The following is a 7,972-nucleotide window of genomic DNA, read 5'->3' as shown; positions in this document are numbered from 1 at the left end:
TTTGTCCAAAACAGTGAATGCTAACTAGACGGAATGGTCCAAGAAGTTTGATGATGCATTATGGGCTTATCAGACGACTTACAAAACACCTATTGAATGCCGCCTTACCGGTTGGTGTTCGGCAAAGCTTGTCATCTTCTGGTGGAACTATATCACAAGGTAATGTGGGCTTTAAAGAAGTTGAATCTTGATTGGGATGTAGCTATTAACTTGAGGGTTGCATATTTGAATGAATTGGATGAGTTCCGGTACCATGATTATGCAAGGTCATCCTTGTACAAAGAAAATATGAAATATCTTCATGACAAATATATTTGGAACAAAGAGTTCAAGGTGGGAGATCTTGTGTTGTTGTTTAACTCAAGGTTGAGAATGTTTCCCGGCAAGCTAAAGTCTAAATGAAGTGGTCCTTTTGAAATTGTGGGTGTGATGCCTTTTGGTGCATTGGATTTGAAGAACAAAAACAATGAGGTATTCCGAGTCAATGATCTCCAGGTGAAGCATTATTTGGGAAAAGTTGGAGATAGCCACGTCATGGCAGTAATTCATTTCAATTGATGGTATTCTGCATCGTGCCGTGACGTTAAATCATGCGCTTCTTGGGAGGCAACCCATTTTTTTTTCTTTTCTTCTTTTCTTCTTTTATAGTTAGGTGTTATTTTTGTGCTAACTTGATTTGAAGTGTGCTACAAGGATGAGTGTGCCTTACAGGAATGGTGGATAAAAATCTGGCTAAGCGTTGCAAGATTTGCAGACCGCAGTTAAATTGTGCGGACCGCACATATACAGTTGCTGCAGCAAAAGTTCTCTGCGGCCGCACAATTATCTTACGAACCGCACAAGTAGAAGGTAGAAAATACCAGTTCTCTAAAGTTGGTCTGTTAGAAAAAGGGTCGATTTGCAGCCGCAACAAGAAATTTGCGGCTGCAACAAGGAATCTGCGGCCGCACACACAATTCTGCATACCGCAAATGAAAAGGCGACTTAAGCTCCCCAAGTAACAGAGTGCGGACCGCAAGCTAATTGTGCGGTCACACTCTCCCCTCTGTCCCTTAACAACATCAACAGTATAAATAGAGAGCTAGGGCTACTGTTACACTTTTTCCCTCTCTGAGCACAAAAATTTGCACTATACTGAAATCTCTTGGTAAATCATCTGCCCACACGCCCAACAATTGTGATCACTCACCCCTTGCACTCATTCACATTTGGTATGCTTAAATTCCTTGTTATAATTTTTCATTTTTAGTTTAAATTGTAGTTTTAAAGTGATTTTAGGCCATTTGTTAGTAGAACTCAATTTTACAACCATGTGGGGGTAAATCTGTAGTGGGTTAACTAATACTTGCTTCTTAGGGACTAGGTCAATGCATTCTCATGCTTTTATGTTGTTTTCATGTCAAAATTTCCACAAAATGTTTTTGCAAAACCTAGTTAATCATTACTGACTGTTCGTATATTTTGAATTATGCGACCGCACTTGAAATTATGCGGTCAGCAGAAGTTGATTATAGGACAGTTTTAGTTAAGAATAAGTCTGCGGCCGCAACAAAATTATACGGACCACAGAATTCCCTTTGCGGCCGCACAACAACCCTTTCACTATCTTTAAAGAGTCTACAATCTGTGACTCAAATGTGCGGCCGCATGACAAATTGTGCGGACCGCAGAAAACATAATGCGGCCGCACATAAGCCAATTCTCTATCATCAGAGAGTTGGCACACTTTGAGTCTCTAAGTTGCGGCCGCAAGTGAATTGTGCAGACCACACTTTACTTCTACGGCCGAATGCTAAATTGTGCGGTCCGCAAGATTTCATCTGCGGCCGCAATGCTAAATTGTGTGGTCCGCAAAATTTCATCTGCGTCCGCAAGAAAATTGTGATGACCCAGCCGGTTGTTTTGAGAGTTATAGCCCCGATCCCCTATTAACTGCCTCCCCCGTACCTATTTCTGCTATTGTGACTTGCCGGGAGGTTTCGTTTTGATTTTTGGAATGTTTTGGGATACTTAGTCCCTAAACGGAGGTTTAAGCCTTAGGTTTTGGACCGTAGTCAAAACTGTGTGAAGTCGACTCCGGAATGGAGTTCCGTCATTTCTGTTAGCTTTGTTAGGTGATTTTGGACTGTGTCCAGATTGTGTTTTGGAGACCTGTAGCTCATTTAGGCTTGAAATGGCGAAAGTCAAATTTTTGGATATGTTGACCGGTAGTGGACTTTTTGATATCGGGGTCGAATTCCGATTTCGGAAGTTGGATAGGTCCGTAATGTTGAATATGACTTGTGTGCAAAATTTGGGATCAATCGGACATGGTTTGGTTGGTTTCAGCATCGGTTGTCGAATTTGAAAGTTTCAAGTTCTTTAAGTTTGAATCAGATGATGATTTGTGATTTTAGCATTGTTTGATGTGGTTTGAGGGCTCGACTAAGTTCGTATGGTGTTTTAGAATTGGTTGGTATGTTTGGTTGGGGTCCCGGGGGCCTCGGGTGTGTTTTGGATGCTTAACAGAGAAATATTGGACTTAGGAAATTACTGAAACCTTCAGGCATCTATGTTTTCGCACCTGCAGTGGGGAGACCGTAAGTGCGGGGCCGCACGTGCGGATGATTAAGCGCAGAAGCGATTTTGGAAGGAATGGTCAGGGGTCGGAGGTGCGAGGTGAGTTCTGCATCTGTGCTGCCCACATATGCGATGGTGAGATCGCAGGAGCGGTGGAGGACTGCAGAAGTGGACATAGGTCTGCAGGTGTGCACACGCAGGTGCAAACCTTTGACCGTAGAAGCGGGCGATGTGTTTTAAGTGAAATCCGCACATGCGATAGAAATTCCGCAGGCGCGGGACCACAGATGCGGTTGAAGGCTCACAGAAGCGAGATCTCTAGCAGAAAAAGGGCCAAGTGCGAGGGTTTGATTTCATTCTTCATTTTTGGACTTGAGAGCTCAAAATTTGGCGATTTTTCGAGGGATTTTCAGAGGAAGCTTTGGGGTAATGATTCCTAACTCGTTTTTGATTGTATTCCATTAATCTATAATTGTTTGCTCCATTTAATTTTGGATTTGGGGTTGAAAATTTGAGGAAAAGTTGAGAAAAGTCTTAGGCCAAATTTTGGGATTTTGATTGAGATTTTGGTATCGGATTTGAGTAATTTTGGTATGAGTGAACTCGTGAGTGAATGGGTGTTCATATTTTGTGACTTTGACCTGATTTCGAGACGTGGGCCCGGGGAGGCGTTTTAGGGCAATTTTCCAATTTCTTGTTTTAGCTTTGATTTCATTAGCTAGATTAGTTCCTTATAGTTATATTTATATTATGTAATTGATTTTGGCTAGATTTGGGCTATTCAGAGTCGGATATTCATGGAAAAGGATTGTCACCAATTGATTGAGCTTGGTTCGAGGTAAGTGGCTTGCCTAACCTTGTGTGGCGGAAATTTCCTTAGGATTTGGTGCCGTTGTGATATGTGAGCGCCGTGTAATGAGGTGACGAGTACGTACACAGGTTATTTGTTGTAAAACCTGATTCATTTTACTAAGTAGCAACCTGTTTTTCCTTAAATTGGAAGTTATACCGTTTAAATGAGTATTAGTCTGTTTTTCAGTCCTAATTGAGCTATTCCAATATGTGTAGTTATTATGTTCAGTCTAATATCCCATGTCTACGTGCTTTAAATGCTTATTTAAACTCTGTGCAGCATGCCTAATTGATTTCATGTTTTTCCCTTGATATTTATCAGTCTTAACTGTAAAATTCTTGCTTTTAATTGTTGTATCTATCGGTTTGAGTTGTGTGTTTACTTTTGAGACTACGAGGTGGTTCCTCGGGAGTTCTCCCTACACATTTACTTTTGAGACTATGAGGCGGTTCCTCGGGAGTTCTCCCTGCATATTTACTTTTGAGACTACGAGACGTTTCCTCGGGAGTTCTCCCTATATATTTACTTTTGAGACTAAGAGACAGTACCTCAGGACTCCCTGTATATTTAAATTTGGGACTACAAAACGATATCTCGGGAACGCCCCTATTGCTATATCATTGTACGGTGTTGTTGTTGCTTTGTGAATACTTGTTGTTGTCTTCTCCGTTTTACTTCATTTTTATTATAGCATCTGTTTTATTATTATATCCCAGTAGGGGTCCGGACCTGACCTCGTCACTACTCTACCGAGGTTAGGATTGGCACTTACTTGATACCATTGTGGTGTACTCATGCTACTCTTCTACACATGTTTTATGTGCAGATCCAGGTACTACTTATCAGCCCCGCTGTTAGCTGAGAGTGCTTACTGTTGTACGGAGACTTCAAGGTACATCTGCCGCGTCCGCAGGCCTTGGAGTCCCCCCTCTATTATCTCCTATGTCATTTACCTTTCGTACTTCTTTTGTTAGACTCTGGTGTATAGAGATACTAGTTTTCCTTCTGTAGCTTGTGACTTACGATGTTCCGGGTTTTGGGAAGATTATGTATTTATAGAGTATTGGTTATTGTACATGCCGAGCGGCATTGTTACTAGTTATTCAGTTATCCACTGCTGTTAGTTGCCAAATTTTACTTTTTTTTTATTATATTCCACAATTTGTTAGGCTTACCTAGTCGTAGAGACTAAGTGTCGTCACGACATTATACGGAGGGAGTTTGGGTCATGACAAAAATTGTGCGGCCCTCAAATCCTTACTTTTCAAGCACACTGTGTTTGAGACCCTCACTGTGGTTTCAGGTGTTTTCTTGTATATCTCTTGTGTCTGATTGAACATTGATTTGCAACTAACAACTGTGTCTAATTGATACAGATAATGATTCGATCTAGAGGCAGAGGTGATACTTCTAAAGGGCAGGTTGAACCTTCTCGGGGACGAGGCAAGAGAGCCTTACCTAGTACCCAACAGTGGAAATCAGAAAAAAGACAACAACCGGGAGAAGGAGAGGTGTAGATATCTCCGAGATGAGTTCATACCCGTCTAGGGACGTATCAGAGGGCACCTCAGCATCTGTTCAGGAACAACTAGCAGTACAGTCCAGGAAGTCAGGGAGATTTTAACTGCGGGACGAGCCATCATCATCCCACAACACTTCTGAGGGTTCGAAAAGTGCTAATCAGGCTTCTGAGCCATCCACTACACATGTCCCTAAGGTACAGATACATCAGTTCAGGACATACTCGATGATGGTAAATGGGGAGATACCACAACTACTGGGATTGAACGAACAAAGAAGAAGGAGGTTTTGGAGGACCGATTCGTCAACCTGACAGCTTTTACTAGTTTCCGCACTTGGTGGCCGGCGAGGTCGCTAACACTTGAGTGACAATTCTTATTGACAGATCTAGAGAGATACAACCCGGTCGTGTTGAGGCAGTTTAGGGAGCGCAAAGAGTGGACATGGTTTACCCAAAGTGTGATGGATGCTAAGGAATAGCTTGTCCGGGAATTTTACGCCAATGTGGCGCATATAAAAAAGGGGACAAAGGTAACAAAAGTGAGAAACCACAAAGTGCGATTTGATCAGCATACACTGAACACATACTTGCGCTTTTATGATGTCGAGCCAAAAGAATACCTGGAAAAGTGTGCACTTGGGGATGCAGTTCATTCTTGGTTAGTGGAGATTCTAGCTGCACCAGGACCACCACCGCCATGGATCACCGCTGGGGTTCCTATCCACCGGAGCACACTAAGCTTCGAAGCAAAAGGGTGGCAATAATTTGCCTGCAGTAGACTGAACCCGAGTCAAAATTAGACTCACTTGCCGATTCCTCAGGCAGTCTTAGTTGCCTCGATTATGGCTGGGTACCGTATCAATATGGGTGCCGTGATGTTGGCCAACATCTTTTTTCCTTTTCGTCAAACTTTGTGAGATGGAAAGAGTAATAATTATAATAAATAAATAAAGATTATGCCACAAGAAACTGGATTGATTTCCATTTTCCTCTCACCCTCACCCAAAAGCAAGGAGAAAAACTTATTTCGACAAGCAACTCATGGGGACATACTGACAATGGTGCTAATAGAGTAAACGCCATTTTTTTTTGTTTTATTTGGTTCCCATCCAATATCTAGTATTCGCTGTGGGATACTGATTGATTTGTTTTTTCGCGGCATAAAACCCATCAAAGAGAAACCGTTCTTTATTAAGATCTTTATATTCGTAAGGTTTAAACCCATGAAATTTTTGATTAATGATGAATGAGTTCTATCCTATTTATTGCATCACAATCTTTAGTGTGAGTGTACGCCATTCTTAACTTCAGCTAATTCGATAACAAAGAGCATGTGGTTGGTCGTCTCTTTTGCTTATTCTATATCAAATATATTTGTATAAGCCTTTTAGGAAGACAAACAATTCTCAACAACAACTGAATATTGAAACAACTAATTAAGTTGGCGCATGCTAAACAATGAATTTTGATTTGGAAAATTACATCTAATACGTTCATAATAATTGTGCATGCGGGGTCTAAGGCTTTCAATAATAGGTAATTATACCTGCTATACATGGCTGTCAAGCTCATACATATCGACATGTAAACAGAGGTGAATTCAGATTTAAGTTCTATGAGTTTAGTAATTAAGATTAATTTTTAGTATTAACTCTATTATATTTTTAAAATTATGGGTTCAAATTAACATGCTACGTATTGCAATTTTTTGTAGATTTTTATATATAATTAAATTCATGTTCTGCATGGAAAGTATTGAATTCAGATGAACTCGATGCGGCAACACTATATCCGCCTCTGCATCGAAATTAGGGGCGGACCCATCTTGTATGAAAGGGGTTCAATTGAACAAGCTTCATCGAAAAAATTAATTATTTTTACTTGCGAATTTCATCAAAAAAAGCATTAAAGGGATAAATACTAAAGACTTGAACTCACTTGACACAAACAAAATTGCGGAGCAACGGTCAAGTGGGTTCAAAATAAGTCAAGGGTTGGCGGTTTGAACCTCAGCTAAAGCATTGAATTGAAGCATTATTTCTTTTTAGCTTTGCCCCCTTTTGCTAAACGTGCATTTTCAACACACATTTGAATTCATCTTCCACTTCATCACTTCTATTATAATCGTAGGAGTATATTATTTTGCTTATTGTTGCCTTGCTTTTCCTTTCCTTGTCTTTGTTTTTTTTACTTCTTTTTATGATTCCTTGCTATCTTTATTAAACTTCATTTTAGTTCAAAAAAATTTAAAGCTTTCTACGGTGAATTTTGGTTCTCTTTTTCATATTGCTAAAAGAATGAGAGTGCTTTATTGAAATTACTTGTAATATTTTAATTTAATTAGTTTAGTTTATATTAAAATTATTAATTTGTGTTATACTCAAAATTTTAGTTTGGAGTACAATATCTTTTTATTTAATCATTTTGGATTAATTATTTTAGTTTAAAACTCATTTTGCCGTGTCTTTTGTTTGTAACTTTGTACGTTGTATTTCTTGGAGTTTTAATACGATTTTTAAGTTGGTTAAACACTCTTTGGTTAAAATTGCTAAATATTCTGAAATAAAATTTATTAATTTGTATAGATAAATTTTAAACATTTAAAGTAAATAGATTTTCTTTTTTCTTTTTAAAAAAATTAAAATTTCCCCAATATTTAAAAAAAATGACTTCATTTTGAAGTCATGTGATGAAAACAAAAAAAAAGAGCATTGCGCAAATGGTGTTTATTGGTGCACTTATATAACTGACTACTGTGATTTCTTACTGAACTCACTTGTACAAAATTCTGGGTCTGTCTTATTGAGATGTTGAGATGCATGTTAATTAAATAAACACAATTGATGCTGTTCTGCAATTTGTTTTTTCTCAAAATCGACTCAGTGAGATAAGGTATTTGATATGAACAGCAAAAGTAGGTGTCGAAATAGTAAAAATAAATTCGAAGTCAAAGCTAATTAACAAATGTTTTTTGTTTTCAAAATTGGAACATGATAGTACCTAAGCAAAATATTCACCAGAAACCACCAACTTAATCG

Source organism: Nicotiana tomentosiformis, chromosome 6, assembly GCF_000390325.3.
Source record: "Nicotiana tomentosiformis chromosome 6, ASM39032v3, whole genome shotgun sequence".
In the NCBI taxonomy this organism is placed as follows: domain Eukaryota; kingdom Viridiplantae; phylum Streptophyta; class Magnoliopsida; order Solanales; family Solanaceae; genus Nicotiana; species Nicotiana tomentosiformis.
This window is presented reverse-complemented; position numbering follows the sequence as displayed.